The 18,659-nt window shown below is 42.9% G+C and overlaps 2 long non-coding RNA genes across 2 annotated transcripts in view; both read left to right on the top strand.

Annotated features, from left to right (window-relative positions):
- Positions 1 to 18,659, top strand: part of LOC110951940 (uncharacterized) — an 80,928-nt gene that overhangs the window by 15,866 nt on the left and 46,403 nt on the right. The window lies entirely within an intron of this gene.
- LOC127537199 (uncharacterized) lies at positions 1,617 to 7,172 on the top strand. The gene is made up of 2 exons (XR_007946816.1): positions 1,617 to 4,106; positions 6,743 to 7,172. It is a non-coding gene; the product is annotated as an uncharacterized LOC127537199 (long non-coding RNA).

Here is an 18,659-nt window from a genome sequence, read left to right as displayed (position 1 = left end):
CTTATTTCAGTTTAAACACACTTGGATTGAATGAGAAATCCCCCCATGTATGAAATATTTGGAAAGTGTCATCCCTGGCTGTTGATGAAAGACAATCCTATGCTGCATCAGGGAGCGACGTAGATGACACACTGAGAAGCATTCTTGTTTTTGTCAGATGCACAGAAAGCTTCGACTGAATAGCAGCCCATCTCCCCTCCCTCCCACACACACACACACACACACACACGCACGCACACACACTAACACACACGCCCCTCACCGCCTTAGACATGCCATATTTAATGGAGAAGCCATAGACTGGGCGGTGTGAAGCTAAGAGCGACGTTGCTAAAGCTTTAACACCGATACCTTCGGGACCTGGGCCTTAATCAGGTGGCTGAGGTGGCAGAGCCCAGGGCAGCAATAGAATTATGACTATTATGGCATGTTAGCACATGTCTGAGGGGTGGAGTGGACAGACAGATGAGTTCATTGGTGGCAGGATTAGCTCGCTCCCATGCTGATTAGCAGCCACGTCCTCGTGCACGGAGGCCTCTCAGTAACAGAGAAGGGACAGTAAAAGCACATTTTCTTGCAGAATAATTTCAAAGGCACCAAACTGAATGCTACATGATCGTTGTTTGGTAGATGATTGGACTTTTGACATTTTACTTTTTCATGTGTACTCTGAGTTCCAGATTTACCAGAAAACAGTCAGCTGTCCTTTAGGGTTAAACTTCATGGGCACACAGTGATTTAAAATGCCTCTTTCCACAATTTGATTCTGACTTTGAAAGACGACTTTGGGATAAATAAAAAAAAAAAAAAAAAGGAGCATTATGCGACCAGATAACCTTTTCGGGGGGACACTCTTCAACACTGAGCTTTTCACTTGTCTTTCAACATATGTGTGAAAACATTTCATGCTTTCTGACAGTGTATGACCCTGCATTGTCAGAGAAAAATGCACTGTAAGCTGGTAGGCATGTCAGGCCACAGTATGGGGTCCCTACTTGTGCTATAATCCCAGCCATGGCCTTTTAACCCTCTACGGCTCACCATTCTCTCCACTGCTCTCTCCTCTCTCTGCACCTGACAGTGGAACATGGAAAAACAAATGGAGACCTTGAAAACCATAAGGCACTGCTTGTTTGCCCTCTAAGTTGTTCTTTTTTTAATAATAAAAAAAAACAACACAGAGGTAGCTTCATGGCCCAGAGTTTGTTTGTAGATTTACCTGTGTTTTGTTTAGAAATGTAATGTCTCGGGCAGATTTGGCCCTTTTCTCAGTAACACATGCAGCCTGGGGATGATATTGATTTTGCTGTGCAGAGTCTGTCTCATCTCTGATACAAGAGCTGCAGTTTTTATCAGGTGGATGTTTTCCCACCTGTCAGAAAGTCTTTGCAAGATGAAATCCTGCTCGACATTAAACCCAGTCTTTAGACACAGGCTTGTCTGACCGCTTTGAAAGATGCCCCAGGGCTTATTTGCAAAATTTGTCCAAAAATTTCCATGAAATGTGCGTTCGAGGGGCTGTCATAATGCCGGTTTTTGCTTTTTTTTAAAAACCTGACTCAGTTATTTGATTTTAGTTAAAGGTATGTTGCATGCATGTTTCTTTTGTGAAATAAACGTAGAACCTTAGACACTGATATTGCAATCAAATTTAGTATTAGGGCCTCACTTTATTGCCCTCCTACATAACAAATGCAGCCACGGTGTGAACTTGATTTCACTTTTCTCTCTTTCCTCCCACCATCCCCCCTACTTTTACTAATAAAGCCACATTCCCTGCTGATGGAAAATTGTCGGTTTACCTCAAGCTGCGGGGGGCCTGGCAATCAGGCCTTAGAAAAGCAGTGCCAGGTTAACCTGCTGTGATAGTGGACTCTAGGGACAGTGCCCCACCTCTGCTTGACATGCAGGGGCTCTGCTCACCAATAAGAGGCATGCCTGATGCACAATAGAGTTGTTACCAGCCTCTTCAATTTAACATTATAAACAACAACCTTCTGGTCAGAACTATGCATGTCTAAAGTCGTTTCATTATTTCCCACATCCTGCCTGATTGAATTTGTGCTTTTGATTGTGATAAGAATAGTGTATTTATTAATTTTTTTATCGAATCTTTTCTTTCTTTCCGTTCCTACTTCCTAATTTCATGTGAATTCTTGATTGCTCTGATTGCTTCGGTACCTTCTAGCTAAGCCAACAATGGTGCCATACGTTAGTTACACAAAGGCATAGTCTTTGAGAGTCAATCTTGCCCATCTCCTCGAGGAACTGTTAATGGGACACTTACAGTATGGGGGTTCACAAGTCTAGAATGGAGATGTGCAATAGCAACTCGCATTTCTACACCTTCCCTCTGAACTATAGGTCCAAGCTGAGCATAAGGAATCACGCGACTTAACAATAGATTGTAAGGCAGAGGAGCTTCAAGTGGTTCTTAACCTGAGCACTCCGAAGCTTTTTCAATGCAGATGCTTTCAGAATCACTGTAAAAGTGCTGCAAATGGACAATTTACCTGTTGTTTTGAAGCGTGACTGCACACAGGAGCATTTACGTCACAACACATAGTCAACACTCAGCCAAATTTATTTTCTTGTAGAGCCCAGAGAGAGTGTTTTAGAACAGGTTATGCCGCTATTGTCTGAAGCTACCAACGCTTCCTCCGAGTAAATTGCAGCTACAGATGGAGGAGCAGTTTACCCACAGAAGGGGTCATTATCAATCAGGCTCCGGAGCATGTAGTGTTGGGTCATTTTATCCGGCCACGGCTTCTGTGAGACTGAAGTGTACACCTGGCATGGTGTCAAGAATCGGGGTGTCATTTGCAAGCTAATCACATTTTTCATGCAAGCCCCTTCGTATTGACTTGGCCATATTTGATTTAATGAAGTGAATTAATTAGACTGAATTGAATTTAGGAACTCTTCAGATAGCAGGAAAAATTAGTCGGGCAACCAGTTTGTGATGTGTCACATTCTGCTTTGCTTCTTGTTTCTGTCTTCGTGCCTCTCAGCTACAGCCTACTTCTCTATGCTCAATTAATAGCCACTGGATGGCATTTTTAGGGTCAATGAGGAGCTTATTTCTCATGATGTGATAATTATGGTAATGCTTGAAAGATGTCTAAGTTTTATTTAGAACGTCAAAATTAAAATATTGGTAATATATCAGAAAACAAACCAGTATTTGCCCTCATAAAGGAGCAGAAATGTCATTTTTGTGCTGGTAATTGGTTGGTTCAGCTACACTTTTATCCAGATGAAAATATCAACAAACAATTTTCCATAAACATCAAATTGCATTGAATCTGCAGCATCTCCTTACTTTAGGTGTCCATGTTGTTCACAATGAGAAATCTCTCTCTAGAAAATAATGAGTCTTATTGTGAAAGAGGGCTTGTTTTTGCAAAATAAAAGCACATTTCCAAAGAAGCTGGAAACAGCTGGATATACACAAAAACATAAATTGAAAAATGATCCTTTATAATTCTTTCTGTGCCATGTCTACACAGATGCCTTTAGGGTTAAGTCCCTTCGTGGGAGTAAATGTAAAGTTAATGCTGTGTTTTTGTTTTTTGTTTCGAATGTTGTGATGGCAACAAGTGGCTCAAAAAGCTTCTTTGCTATACGTTGCTGCTGTTGTGATGCAGTTGGTGATAGATTTCTTCGTATATGCATGCTGTTGTCTGTTACTTAATTAGCCTCCAGTTTCAGCACCACATGCTCCTCAGGTACATTTGTTTGTGTTTGCAGCTGTGAGGAGAGTTTGCAGGTGTCGTTTGTGCTTGCTGTATTTATATTTGTTTATGTATAACCTTCCACGCACATGAGAAGGAAGTTCTACATCCTCCTCTCGTTTTTCTTTTATTGCCGTAGTCACACTAACATTTACAAATTAGACAGTAGGTGCAACAAAGTATATTGAAAGTAGCACAAAACAAAAAACTATATATTCATGTAAACTGGAGGAATGTGTGAGGAGGAGAAAAGATTAAATATAATAAATAAAATTCTTATTTTCATCTATGTTGCAAACCTTTCAGAGGCGCTTTATTCCCAGCTTCTGTCACTGGACTGTCACCACAGCTTCTGGGATCAAGCTCTTATGTGTAAGTTATTCCATTGTTTTTCTGTTTCTTTACATTCTGTTTATTTCTGCATGCCCTGCCGTATCTGTCTCCTGATTTAATCACGTCCGTGTGCAAAATTCCTCCGAAATATCTGATGTTTTCTGTCAAAAATATCGCGGAACATGGCAGATCTTGAGTCTAGGTTGAAACAAAGACGTCGGGGGCGTACTAATTTCTCACAAGAAACAAATCAACACAAGTGATTCCAAACCACATAAGAATAAGTATCATCAATCAGACAATGAAACACAGGCCGAGCCCTGAATGCATTGTTGTGCTTTCCCACTTCAGATAAATTAGTGTTTACCCTCTTTGGCCCCTGGCTTTAATTTGTGAGCATGGCTGACCTGACACTGTGTTGGGATATTCTTTGCATCCCTTTTAGTCAATTCATTTAATTATGCCATTCTGCCCAGGGTGCCAGTGCCGGAGCAGCATCTGAATGTTGCTTCTTCAGTCTGCATGTATAAACAATGCTGGCAGTCGGGAAGAGCTAAGGTGACCACAGACACTTTGGCCCAATCCCAGCCTCCATCCCTGAGGCCTGAGCACTGAATATCAGAATATTCGTTCGCTACGGTGGTATCTGGATATTAATTTTGGTATCCGAATATCCCCCCCCCCCCCCCCCCGGTCGGATGTTACCGGGCAGAAAGAATATTCGGCGATACTGTATTCCCTCCGCCTTCAGCCCACATCGGCTCATATCGGATCATTCCGTCGTGTGATTACATAAACATATACACATATGTGTATGCAGTGGCGGCTGGCCAATAGAGGGCGCTCAGGCACCGCCGCCTCCCGCCCTGGTGTTTTTGATTTTCCTTTTTTTTTTTAATTCAATTTTTTTTTATTGAAATTTTTCATATTATAATACAAAGGTATAGTGCTGGATGACTGTACAGCAAAACCATGCCATTGGTTCACAAAATAGCAGCCGGTACCTGATTTTTCATTTTTAAAATAAATATTTTTTTAAATAAACAATAATCAGTTATTTTTAGCACCATGCGTTTTTAAATTCGCAATTACATGTCATGTACAAAATAATAAATAGAATTTTCGGGGGTAATAGTTTCCTGCTCATCTCCGCTGAGCTGCTGGGGCGCCAGAGTAATGCCCCTCCAGTGCGGCAGAACAGCCAATTACCGACAAGAGATTCGACATAGCAACAGAAATTTATCCAATCAGCGTCGTCGAATCTGATGCCCAGAGGGGCAAAATCAACTTCGCCCCAAGCCAAGTGAGCATGCGTGAGTGCAGTGGATAACTGACACTGTCACAGTCACAGTGACAAGAGGAAGGCTCGGCTAGCTGGATCTAGTCATCCACATGCTTTATATTGCTTCCCGTGTTTGCTCAATAAAACGGCTGGGACAGACACGGCATGGACTGTTTCAGGAGTAAGAGATATGAAACATTTATCCGAGAAAATAAAGAAACACGACAGTAGGAGGGCACATATGGAGATCACCGTTAAGCTAACGATGCTAGGCAAGGCTAACATCGCGACGCAGCTAGATGAAGAGTGACACACAGTTACACACTGAACTGTTCTGAAGTGGCCTCCAGTGATCCCTGATCTGAATTCTACTGAACATCTGTGGAAGCAGCTGAAACATGCAGTCTGGAGAAGGACAGCCTTCACACCTGAGACAGCTGGAGCAGTTTGCTCACCAGGAGTCCACAGGTGCAGAAGTCTCACTGAGAGTTACACAAATCACCTGACTGCAGTGACTGCTTTAAAAGGTTGTGCAACAAAATATTAAGTTAAGGGTACCATCGTTTTTATCCAGGCCTGTTTCATATTCTTACAAAGTAATCTTCAACAGCAGAGTACTGTCTGTCTGTATACACACACACACACACACACACACACACACACACACACACACACACACACACGTACGTTTATTCCCTTGACCAGATTTTTCTTTGTATAAAGTTGACTTTAGCACATCATCCAGCAATGTATTGCACTGAGTAATTTTTTGATATTTTGTCTCAATAGTATGTGTTTGCTTATGTAATCTGCTCATCATTTTCTGGCTTCACTGAAATGTTGAAATCATCAAAATTGTTGCAGATTGTATTTTTCTTTGTCTGCTAATAGAAAAATCACTTAATTGTTGCAGTTCTGATCAGTTAGTAACATTTACCTTTATCATAAATTACTGTACAGTATTTTTCTGTTCTAGTATTAATTTCTTAATATACTTAACACTTAACATAATACTTGAGTCGTCAATTCAACACTAATGCACTGTTTCATGTGCTCAGCTGTATATTTAATTTATTGCCAAAATTGTGGTTACACAATATGTTGTGCATGTTTTGTGCAAAAACGCCTCAAGTTATTAATATTGGCATTAAATAATAATTATTTCACAGAGCACTGATATCCTGCTGTTTCTGTTCAGTTGTATCGGGATGGTTACTGAAACTGACTTGATATGGCACAGCCCCACCTAGAATATTTTTCACCAGCTGCCACTGTGTCTGTTTTCTCCCCTTTTCCTTCTCTTCCCCATTATTGCCCTTTGTGTGTGTTTTTTGGCTTGTGTGTCTCTGTCTCCCTCTGTCTGCCGTCCTTCCCTCTTGTCTCTCTCTCCCAGTCGCTCGCCCCTGTCTCCCTGCACTCAGCCACCTGATTGCTGCATGAGCTTCAGCTGCAGGCAATCAGTCAGTTCCTCTCACCTGTTCCCTCAGCTATATAAACCCTCTGCTTCCCTCAGTCTTCGCTGGATCATTGTTTGCCTTTACTACTTTGCCACAGCCTCTGTTCCCCATCTATGGACTACTTTTGTTTCTGGACCTTTGCTGCTTCTTCCCTTTGTGGATTACCCCTCCCTTTTGGTCACTTGGATTACTTCAGTCTGTATTTTGCTCCCTTGTTTGAGTTCCTCTGTAGTGTGAGTACTTCCCCTCTGCTTTGTTGTATGGAGCCTTGTAGTGCCACAGCATTAGTTAATTTGGTTTTTGCCCTGCTGCCCCAGTTCTAGTTGCTGTAGTTGTGTTTTCGTTAAATAAAAACCTTTTCCATTACCACCGTTTGTCTGTCTGTTTGCCTGCGTTTGGGTTCTCCCGCCACAATCGTAACACTATGACATATACACACATGTCTGTGCTCACCCCTTCCTCCCCCCAGACAAAAAGATTCGGAACTCGTCTCTTCGCCTTCGGCCCATTCGGGCTCATCTCGACTCATCCATTCCTGTTTCTTACCACCATCCAAATGGCCGGGTGGCTGCCGACTCTGACGTCACGCTTCACTTTGTTTCATAAACACAAGACAAGATGCTGAAAACCTCCGCTGTTTGTCAATTCTTCAGTTTAACTGAAGACGAAACGAAGGCAAAATTTGGACCTGGGAGACCAGATGAACGGATCTGAATATTTGGGCTGTGTACACCCCCCCCCCCCCCCCCCCCCCCCCCGGTTGGACGTCACAGGGCGGAACGAATATTCGGATATTCATCTTTATTAGGCTCCGAATATTCGGAGGCCAGAAAGCACTATTCAGGGCAGCCCTAATGCAAACGACATTTCAAAGTCTGATGCAGATGTTTTGCTGAAGATTCAAGCAACTGCACACATATACAGTCACTAAATACAACAGCAAGCATCCAGATGTGTCATTTACAGATAGATGTAATGCTTTATCCACGTTTGGTTTGTGTCCCTGTTGTTAGGAGCAGCACAACCATGTTTATCATCCCCAATTTGTCTATGAACTCTGATCAAGTCCCTCAAGTCTGCAGATACGCACGGTCACAATAAGGGTGCACGACAGCGCTCTGACAGTGTTAAAGCCCTCATGAATTCAGCCCGAACATGCCTCAAAGTGAGTCCATAAGTTTGGAGATTCAGAGGGTCTTTCTGCTACGTTAGATATACTTTGTTGGATGTTTGAGTGACTCCATCGCAAAGTAGCTGAGTTTCTTTGGAGAACTAAGTTTGTCCGTCGGGAGGAAACGACGAGAAGCACCACAAACTCTGTTAATTGGGAGGAAACAGCAGTTGAAATTAGTGTGGAGAGGAGATGAGCGTGTAACCATTAAAAGGCTCCCCTAGTTCCTTTTAGATGTAATAAAACACAGTGGTTTCACACTTATCAGTGACAGGATTTTTTTTTCTCGTTTTAGCATCTTTTGTGACATATGTGAGATCATATAGAGTGTTCCTCCTCCTCCTCCTCCTCACTACACCGTGTAGCACATCTGTGTGGTCCTGCTGTTCAGTTCAGCTCACAAGTGTGCATGCATACAGCAAATTAAATTCTAGGGAAAAAAAATCTAACAGGTAATAAGTCATGATAGTAATTTTCAAGCAGGTATCAGAAATAAGAATATTTGCTATGTGAAGAAAGGTGACTAAGTGAGTGAAAACGAGTGAGTTCAAGGCGTCTTTCTCTCATTTTAAAAGCTGTTCTTTTTCTGCTCAGAGGCGCAGATCTGGAACTGCGGTGAAGCAAAGTTAAATATGGTTTTCAGCTGTTTATCTGTTAAAAGGATGACTTATTTCTCATTCAGACGCTGTGGGTAAGTTGTGCATTCATGTTTACTTATGGCTTTTAGTCAGACATCGCAGAAAATTTTCAGGAAATGCTGCATGCAGTATTTGGCACTTAGCGTGTGAGACGTAGCTGAAGCAGAGAGAACGACAGGGCGTTAAAAATGTCATCAAAGCAAGGAAGAAGACAGTTTTCTGTTCTTATACAAGCGGCATAAGAAAAGGATTTTAAAACATATTTAGTTTCTGCTGAAGCCTTAATTATTGATTGCGTTGAACACAGCGCGTCCAATAACACATTTGCATCAATATTGTTCTTCAAAGTTGTTAAAGAGCAAATCCAGCTGCCTGTATTAGAACGTCTGACAGTGTGCAAGCATTAAATAACGAGACATTAATCTGACAGTGCTCTGTACTTATTCATTTATTACTAAAACATGAGGCCGACCTCTTATATCACCGTCTAGTTAAGATGAAGTTGTCCGTGTCTGAAAGCTGTTTATTTCTGTATTTTCGACAATAATAAATGGCCGTGTAATTTTTCCCATCAGGGATCAACAACTGAAGTAAAAAGTCTATTAGCTGTTGTTTATTACTTTAGCTGACTTGAGTTTATCTATTTTGAAAACTAAGCAAGAGACAATAGCTCTGTAGAAGATTACACTGAATGTTATTGGATGTTTGGTCACCATGATAAAGAACTGTTTTGTGCGTTACAATTATTTTTACTACTGATAGTCTTCTGTTTAATGAAAAAATTACAGGAAACAGAAATTATCTTGACAGTTTGAGAACCCCATATAACTGCAGACTCAGGACTCGCTCCCATTACCTGAAAAATGATGATCGAAAAGCTACATTAGTGAAAAGAACAAAAATATAAACACAGCATGCAAATGGTCCTCCTTGCTGACTTAGAGAAAGAGCTTTTAAAAAATATTGTATTTTTATTGTTGTTTTTGTATCCAGCTGTGCAGAAAAAGTTTGTAGCTGTTCAACCACTAAGTTAACCCACATCTTCATCAGATGTGCCTTTAAAGTACAATGATCAGAAAGTGTGATCAGTACCAAACAAATGCAGCTTTATTCAGATGTCAGGCACATGAAGATCCACAACTCCACCATTTATCATCTAAGAAATTGATTCAGCCAGATCTGGATGGTTGTGTCCAGCAATGTGATCCTGTCCCCCAAAATGCCCCCAAACTTTTCCAAATCTGTAAAAGAAGCCAGCATTGACAACATCTGCATCTCAAATGTGTGGAAAAAAGCAGTGCAAATTGTGGACACACTTGTTCCTGACTTATGATTCCTCACCTCACTTTTAATCTGCCCAATTATCATTTCCTATAGAAAGTGTATTTGGTTGTTTTATGGCATCCATTCTGTTATAACATTTTTTTAATGGATAAACTTTAGTCAAGTATTACATACAGGGTTATATACACACGTGGACAAAATTGTTGGTACCCCTCAGTTAAAGAAGGAAAAACCCACAATTCTCACTGAAATCACTTGAAACTCACAAAAGTAACAATAAATAAAAATTTATTGAAAATTAAATAATCAAAAACAGCCATTACTTTTGAATTGTTGATTAACATAATTATTTAAAAAAACAAACTAATGAAACAGGCCTGGACAAAAATGATGGTACCTCTATAAAAGATTGAAAACTATTTGACCAGAGTGACATGATTAACTCAGGTGTGTCATTTAATTGACATCACAGGTGTTTCCAAACTCATAATCAGTCAGTCTGCCTATTTAAAGGGAGACAAGTAGTCACCCTGCTGTTTGGTGAAAAGGTGTGTACCACACTGAACATGGACAACAGAAAGCGAAGGAGAGAATTGTCCCAGGACATCCGAAAAAAAATGATAGACAAACATCTTAAAGGTAAAGGCTATAAGACCATCTCTAAACAGCTTGAAGTTCCTGTGACAACAGTGGCTCATATTATTCAGAAGTTCAAGACCCACGGGACAGTAGCCAACCTCCCTGGACGTGGCCGCAAGAGGAAAATTGATGACAAATTGAAGAGACAGATCGTTCGAATTGTATCCAAAGAGCCCAGAGCAACCTCCAAAGAAATTAAAGGTGAACTCCAAGGCCAAGGTACATCAGTGTCAGATCGCACCATTCGTCGTTGTTTGAGCCAAAGTGGACTTCATGGGAGACGACCAAGGAGGACACCACTGCTGAAAAAAAACTCATAAAAAAGCGAGACTGGAATTTGCAAAAATGCATGTTGACAAGCCACAAAGCTTCTGGGAGAATGTCCTTTGGACAGATGAGACCAAACTGGAGCTTTTTGGTAAGGCACATCAACTCTATGTTCATAGACTCCAAAACCAAGCATACGAAGAAAAGAACACTGTCCCTACGGTGAAACATGGAGGAGGCTCAGTAATGTTTTGGGGCTGCTTTGCTGCATCTGGCACAGGGTGTCTTGAAAGTGTGCAAGGTACGATGAAATCTGAAGACTATCAAGGCATTCTGGAGAGAAATGTGCTGCCTGGTGTCAGAAAGCTTGGTCTCAGTCGCAGGTCATGGGTCTTCCAACAGGACAACCATCCAAAACACACAGCCAAAAACACCCAAGAATGGCTGAGAGAAAAGCGTTGGACTATTCTAAAGTGACCTTCTATGAGCCCAGATCTGAATCCCATTGAACATATGTGGAAGGAGCTGAAACATGCCATTTGGAGAAGACACCCATCAAACCTGAGACAACTGGAGCTGTTTGCTCATGAGGAGTGGGCCAAAATACCTGTTGACAGCTGCAGAACGCTCATTGACAAATACAGAAATCGTTTAATTGCAGTGATTGCCTCAAAAGGTTGTGCAACAAAATATTAAGTTATGGGTACCATCATTTTTGTCCAGCCCTATTTCATTAGTTTGTTTTTTTAAATAATTATGTTAATCAACAATTCAAAAGTGATGGCTGATTTTGATTATTTAATTTTCAATAAATTTTTATTTATTGTTACTTTTGTGAGTTTCAAGTGATTTCAGTGAGAATTGTGGGTTTTTCCTTCTTTAACTGAGGGGTAACAACAATTTTGTCCACGTGTGTATTTCTCTTCAGTGTCCAATTAAAAACTGTCTTAACAGTTTTTTTTTTTTGTTGCACCTATGATATGGAGTATTTTCAAGAGCTGCAGCTTTGCCAGTCAAATCCGAATACAAAAAGCTTCCATTTTCAGAGCTGCGTTAGAGGTCGCGATTTGACATGCACGTAAAGTAAGATGGACATGATACTCAGTGGTTGGGAAAATGGCGGCAATGGTTGTTGCTGGGATTGGCCCTCTCCCAAAAGCCTCTTGTGGCTGCCGCAACATGGAAGCTAAGGAGAAGTAGGAGGAGGATAAGAAGGAGGAGGAGGAGGAGTATAGAGGCAAGCTGTGAGTCTGAAAGAGGCCAGATTCAGCTCCCAGCCAGGCAGCTGCTTAGACATACCCCAAACTCAAAACCCTGGAAACAGCAGAGAAACATGGCTGTGGTGAGAAAAAAGGGGAACAGTAGGCAAAGAGAAGGAGGAAGAGTTTGGCAGAAGTAACTTTGTCATTATAGAAGTTGGGAAGAAATCGTAGGATGCCAGGGTTGCACTTGGTTTTTGGTTAGAAAAGTGTTTTATGCTGTGTGGATCAGAAAGTGAGACAGCATCTGGATGTAGTGATGCAGGCTGTCCAGAGTGGCTCAAGGGGACACATTTGGATCGTAATTCATGTCACTCTATTCATATTCTTTAAAAAAAAGAAAAGAAAATCGGGCTCCATTGAAGACCACATGCATGAAGTTCACCATTGCCACCTACTCATTACATAAGAGACTCCTGAGCGCATTCTGGCGCCTCTGCATGCAACCAGATATATACGTTGTGAGTGAATTTTAAAGGCAGAATGAATTATTTAACAAAACGTGGAGGGGGGAACGGTGGTGGTGGGGGACAACAAAACCACTGCGGGTGGTAATTCAGAGCAAAAGAGGACCGGGACCGGCTTGTGTTAACTGAGATTATGCTCCGTGGCAATAAATACAGTGCAGAAATTCCACTGTCTCCGGCTTTCATGTCGAGGATGAAAATGAGATGTGTTGAACCAAGACTTGCAGAAGTAACACAGTGATAAACAAACAAAACACCACATGAATACCCAATTAGTGCTCCGAGTGAAGGCCCTAATAGCATGTTTGGGTAGGTTTAGAGTAACCAAAACCCACCGCTTGGCCACTCTCCACGGGATCATCACAGTTCATCATGCACGGTAGCTCGCGCACGGCACAAATTAAACACCATGATGAGCGCTTCATGTGGAATTTTTTATTTATTTATTTTTTTTGCAGAGACAATTTTCGTACAAGCTCGGTGTTATTGTACCGAGACAATAAGATGTGTGTTTTGTCTAATTTGAGATGGGAGATGAAAGGGTGTTCTCCCTCTCAGGAGGACATATTTGAATTGGTGGATTTGGGCTCTGTGTATTCTTTGGCTTTGTGAATATCTTTGTTATGCTGAAATGGTCCCTGAGCTCTTTTTTCACTCTGCACTTCCCTGGTGAAACGTGTGCAGCCGCGTCCGTGAATTAGTGTTTTTAATTCTGCAGCGGATTTCGAGCCAAAATTGCGACAAGGTGGGATGTCTTTCCTAAAAAGTTGTATTTTTTTTAAGTCAATCCAACATCTTGGGAGATGCACCTGTGTGTTTTTGCATCTTTTCTCTTCGGCATACTTAACACAGCCTCTTATTTAGCCGATTTCTCAATTTATGTGTTTAGCCTCCATCATCAGTGTTGCAGGGAGATGCATGTCAAATTTTCCATCTTCCTCTTTGTGAAGATCACCTGTCTCTCCAGAGGTGTTCTAATGTGGCAGATGGTACTAATTACCAAGGGTCACACACATGCACACCCCCTAATACACACACACAAACATGCAAAGTGTTTAAGGTTATTCATGGAGTGACAATACCTCTTAATATAGCTTTCTAATATACTTTGTGAGAATCTTGCAGATGCCAGAGTTCACACTTAACAGAGGATGAAATTAGCTGATGACACTGCAGAGAGCATGCAAACTGCGGTCTAAATAGTTTTTTAATTTCGCCGCGCCGCACATTTTTGCTGCACTGGATCGAGTTCGGGTCTATTTCTGTGCAAATACTGTCAGGTTTCATTATAGTTCAATATATGAGATACTCAGATTCCTGGAAAATGAAAAAACGGAAAATCCAAAGGAAAATGGATTGAATTTCACCCCCTTTTTTGAAATTTTCACCTCCTTCTCCACCTCCTCCTCCTCACATGCACACACACACACACACACACACACACACACACACACACACACACACACACACACACACACACACACACACACACACACACACACACACACACACACACACACACACGCTAACTCAGTGTGGGGCATATTCTTGGCTGTGTTTAAATGTCCTCCACTTAACAGAGACTGGAGTTCTTGGTTCTGTGCATTAACCTTTGCAGTGGTATTTAATTAAAGGTCCACACCTGTACCACCACCTCCTCCACCCCCATCCTCTGCCACCGCTGCCTCCTCCTCCTCAGCAGAACTATAGCGAACTGAAACCATGCTGTACATCCATGGCAATTAGCATGACCTTAAAAACACCACGAGAGCCTTGGCACTCTTCCCCCCTGCACGTTCCCCTTTGCCCCGTGGACCAGTAGTTCTGCCTGTCCTTCTCTTTGACCCTGGTGTGCCGTGGCTATGCTTACACTCAGTGGGGTCCAGGCGATTATTGTGGCCCCTCTCCTGCATGGGGCCCTAAGGGACCACGTCAGGACACAAGTAGAGGTCACAGGTCCCCCAGGTTCCTTGAGGTGCGCTTATGTTCTAACCCCAAATCATCATTACTCAAATGAGGAGGATAGAAAAATGGCCGCTGCTGGATTTTAAAAGGCTGCCCTACAGGATGGCTCCACTTTGAGGCATGCTAAGACATTTTGAATTGTATTTTCCACAGCAGTAAAGGAGTTCCTACAGCTTCTTTAAATGTCATTTAAAATACTTATTTTTTGTAATGACTATTCATGATCATAGTATACTTTGCCTCCAGTGCAGAACAGAAACAGCACTCGTGTAATTGAATAATCTAAAGCTCTAAAAAGCTATCAAGCAGGAGCTTGGATTATTTCCGACTCCGTTTCCAAAGGTCACAACTATGTGGTACTAATTAGCAGCAGTATATAGGTTTTTCAAGTACACTGTGCAGTCTGTCATAGATTTTTTTTAAATAAACTTAATGAGGAAATGCTGTTAATTGACAAAATGGTTGATTACTAACATATCACGACAGTGCCTTGAAACAGAACATTTACTTATAGCAACAGAATGTTGCTGTTATATTTTGGCACTCCAAGCACTTAGCTAAGGTTACAGAAAGACTACTGTTTTGGATAATGTTGATAAAATTAAAGGACTTAACACAAGAGACCAAAGCAGCTTTGTTGCAAACGTAACCCAAAAACATAACCACAACATTTAAAACACATTTTTAAAACAAAAATTACATCCATTCACACCAGATGTTTCAGTTTCATTCTGAAAATGCCCACATCCAAATTAAAATCTGTCTTCCTACTGGGCATGTACAGAGAGCACACAAGCAAACTATTGCTTTTTCATTTCCAACTTCACTCAAATGGATTGTTGAATGCTTGCAGGTTAAAACAAATTCATCAAAAGAATTATGGCTTTGTCACAGGACAAAGCAAAGGACAGGCTGCTTTAACAGTTTTCAGTGGGTATGAAGTCAACAAAGCATCGTAGTTGGATTTCTTCTTCTTCTCTGTCTTCGGAGTTTAGTTTCAGAAAACAATAAATAGCTGCACTCCTGCAACCATCTGATTTCTATGGAGCTAGAACAGTCTCATAATTCACAAATGCACACAGAAGAATTCACAAATGTATACTGGTATTAATACAAAAATGTCTCAATACATAAATATTTTTTGATGCACACAAAAACGTTTGCCTTTTTGTAAAAAAGTACAAACAATCCACAAATAAATTAAGAAAGTTCACAAATGTATTTGTGAGGATAGGCAGAGGACAAGGCTAACCCTGAGGAATCCACCCTCGGACTCAGTTGGAACTGGGAGAGAGACTCCCTGAGCTATAAGCACAGGTCTGTGTCTTACGATGCTCCGACCCTGGGGAACCTGTACAAGGTTCTAGCTTCTCAGTATGACCCCTTAGGTTACCTGTTGCCTTTCTCCACCAGAGCAAAGTTCATCATCCAGCACCTGTGGGACAAGCAGCGAGGGTGGGATGATCAAAACTTACCAGCAGCACTGCTTCAAGCCTGGTCCACCTGGGAAGACGAGCTCCAGTTCTTGCCTTTCCTCATCCTTCCCTGAGCCTACGTGCCCACTGACCCTGACCTTGAGGATGCCTTTTGAGAGGTGCACATCTTCGCAGATGCTTCAGAGCAGGCTTATGGAGCCGTGGTCTACCTGAGGACAAAGACAAAGTCGGGCCACATTCATCTGTCCTTCATCCTTGCTCGTTCTCGGGTTGCCCCTAAGCGTGTGCATTCCATACCCCGCCTGGAGCTGTGTGCCGCTCTTGTAGCAGCCCAACTAGCCAGTCTTCTTCAAAATGAACTGACCTTGGAAGTGGCTCACACCGTCCTGTGGTCCGATTCTACTACAGTGCTTTCCTGGCTCCATTCCCAGTCCTGCCGTTTCAAAGTGTTTGTCGGGGCGAGAGTGTCCGAGATACAGGAACTGACAGAGAACTGCACCTGCAACTGCTTCACACCAAAATCCTGCGGATGACCTGACGAGAGGGAAAACTTTGGGAGAGCTCAAAGATTCCAATAGGTGGTCCCAGGGCCCTTCTTTCCTGCTGTAGAGCGCAGACAGCTGGCCACAAAGACCCAATGCTGACCCCCCAGAGGATCACACAGAGCTCCAGAAGACCACTTTCTGTGGAGCTACAGTCACCTCACCGGCAGTCTGTGACCTCGGTGATAAAAGGTACAGCTCCTGGCAGGAACTCTTGGATGACACGGTCAAAGACCTCCAGGGAGTGACCTCCTCTAATAAGTCACCCACTGCTGACGAGTACAAACAAGCTGAAGCCAAAGTCCTGCAGCAAGCTCAGAAGCAGTCATTTCTGGGCGACTACAAACTCCTTGCTGCTGGGAAAACAGTACCACCCTCCAGTCGGCTACTCACATTTTCCCCCGCCGTCAACCAGACCTCTTGTCTAATCAGAGTAGGTGGATGGCTCAGACGGTTAAAGGACCTAGACATGCCCCTGCATCCAGTTGTCCTTGATGCCGCACATCCAGTGACCTGTCTGCTCATCCAGAAATATGACAGTGATTTGCATCATCCTGGGCCTGAGCGTGTTTTCTGAGTTGAGACGGTCATTCTGGATCATCAGAGGACGGGAGGCAGTTCGTAAGCATCAACGAGCCTGTGCTGAGTATCAACGTTGGAGGGGTCAGCCTTCTATTCCCAAGATGGCTGATCTTCCCAAAGAACGCCTCAGATTACATAAACCAGCTTTCTACTCCACCAGCGTGGATTGTTTCGGGCCTATGATGGGGAAAGTAGGCAGACGTCAGGAGAAACATTGGGGAGTAATCTTTAAGTGCTTAACGACAAGAGCGGTGCATCTGGATCTTCTCCAGAATATGAATGCTGATGCATACCTGATGGCGCTGAGGCGTTTCATTGCCAGGCGAGGGACTCCGGCAGAACTGTGGTCCGACCAAGGGACTAAGTTCAAGGGAACCCAACGGAAACTCAGGGAAGCCTTCAAGAGCATGGCTCCAGCATTGCAGCAACAGCTTGCCCGTCAGAAGATCGAGTTTCACTTTAACCCCCCTGCTGCTCCCCATTTTGGTGGAGTATGGGAGTGAGAGAGTCACTCAGTTAAGTCAGCACTCTACACATGTGTTGGCTCGCAACCAGTTCCTGAGGAGGTGCTGCTCACTGTCCTGCTGGAGGTTGAGGCCATCCTCAACTCAAAACCGTTGGGCTATGTATCAACTGATATATCTGACATCGACCCAGTCACACCCAACAGTTTGCTCATGGGGCGGCCTGATGGCTCGCTCCCTCAGGTGGAGTACCCAGGGACTGAGATCCTGACTCGCAGGCACTGGCATCATTCGCAGGTCCTGGCGGATCAGTTCTGGTCAAGGTTCATAAGGGAATACCTACCTGGTCTCCAGACTAGGCAGAAGTGGCAATCTTCACCTCCTCACCTGCAAGACAGAGCAGTCATGATGATGGTGGAGCCCCAGCTACTGCGGGCGCAGTGGCCGATTAGACACGTGGTCAAGGTCCATCAAAGTGATGACGGTTGTGTGAGATCCGCCGACGTCAACATCAAGGGTCACATCTTCACCCGACCAGTGGCCCGGCTGGTGATGTTGCCAGCTCTTCACTCGGGGGAGGGAGATCCTCCTCCAAGTTCTGGACCCATTAAGACAAATTGAGCTTTATTTGATGCAAATGTACCATGTACATTTGGGGGCGGCTGTACTAGAGGCTCTTATTCTGAAGGTACATTCCTCTGCTGCTACAGGAAGTGACGGCAGTACCGCAAGAAGCCGTCCTGGAGAGAGCGATAGCGTAGCCGCAGCTAAAAAACCCTTTCCTTACCTGTTCTGATTTGTGTTTTTACCTGTTGGACAATACTGAGATCTGTCTGTTTTCAGATCTGTTGGATGTGTGTGTTTTGTCCTGACATTCGCTGTTAAGTCGATGAAGAAACGTGAGTATCGTTTCATATTGTCATTGTTTACCTGTAGTATGTAGCCCTCGTGAAGGGTCTGACATGTGTGCCAGTACTGATGCGTTTATTCTGGGCCCTGTTTGGCCAGCAGAGGGCAGTATTGGTTAGAGTAATTCAGGCTAATATGGATGTGGACACATTTTGGCTGTTGTTTAACGATGAATACGCAGGAGGAAGCAGAGTATAGATTTAAGTTTATGGTTTATTTGTATGTGTATA

This window comes from Acanthochromis polyacanthus, chromosome 14, assembly GCF_021347895.1.
Source record: "Acanthochromis polyacanthus isolate Apoly-LR-REF ecotype Palm Island chromosome 14, KAUST_Apoly_ChrSc, whole genome shotgun sequence".
NCBI lineage: Eukaryota > Metazoa > Chordata > Actinopteri > Pomacentridae > Acanthochromis > Acanthochromis polyacanthus.
This window is presented reverse-complemented; position numbering and strand designations above follow the sequence as displayed.